This window comes from Equus asinus, chromosome 22, assembly GCF_041296235.1.
Source record: "Equus asinus isolate D_3611 breed Donkey chromosome 22, EquAss-T2T_v2, whole genome shotgun sequence".
Lineage (NCBI taxonomy): Eukaryota > Metazoa > Chordata > Mammalia > Perissodactyla > Equidae > Equus > Equus asinus.
The window spans coordinates 20,713,257-20,713,852 of record NC_091811.1 but is presented as its reverse complement, the minus strand read 5'-3'; positions in this window follow the sequence as shown (position 1 = coordinate 20,713,852).

Genomic DNA, 596 nt, shown 5'->3' with positions numbered 1-596 from the left:
AAGAATACTGGTTATATTTTCATAATAATGATTCATATGTTTCTAAAAGCAGCAATCACTTTTGGTTTTCCCACTGTCATCTTAAAGATGCATAAATTATAATCTTCATATTTTTCTTCTTCGGTGATTAAACTCTCACATATGCTTACTTCTCCCTTCATAATTATCAGTGATCTTTAAGGAATAAGTGTATACCTCTATGACAGGCACAGAATGAAAATTTTCTGCTATGAATGAAAATTTCTTATCTTCTGGGGTACAAAGCCAGAAGACTGCTTCCACTGTCCAATAACTGGAGCGCCTGGTACAATTCTGCCCTGATCACAGGAAGCGACTTTTGAGGAAATCCCTGGGGTTTTCTTTTCTCACCTGTAATGGGAGAATGCCAGACTTGGTGGCATCTAGGGTCCTGTTCTAAAAAATCTATGCCTGAAATTCCTATAAAGAGACAAGAAATTCCATAAGTTCAAGTTCTCCACTTTCTATAATTCTGGCAGATTTCCAATTCTTTTACTTATGTGGAGACATATTCACACGTGTCTTTAGAGCTAAGCTAAGAGTAGTCTATTCATCTTTAGCTCTTTGCTTTTTCTATT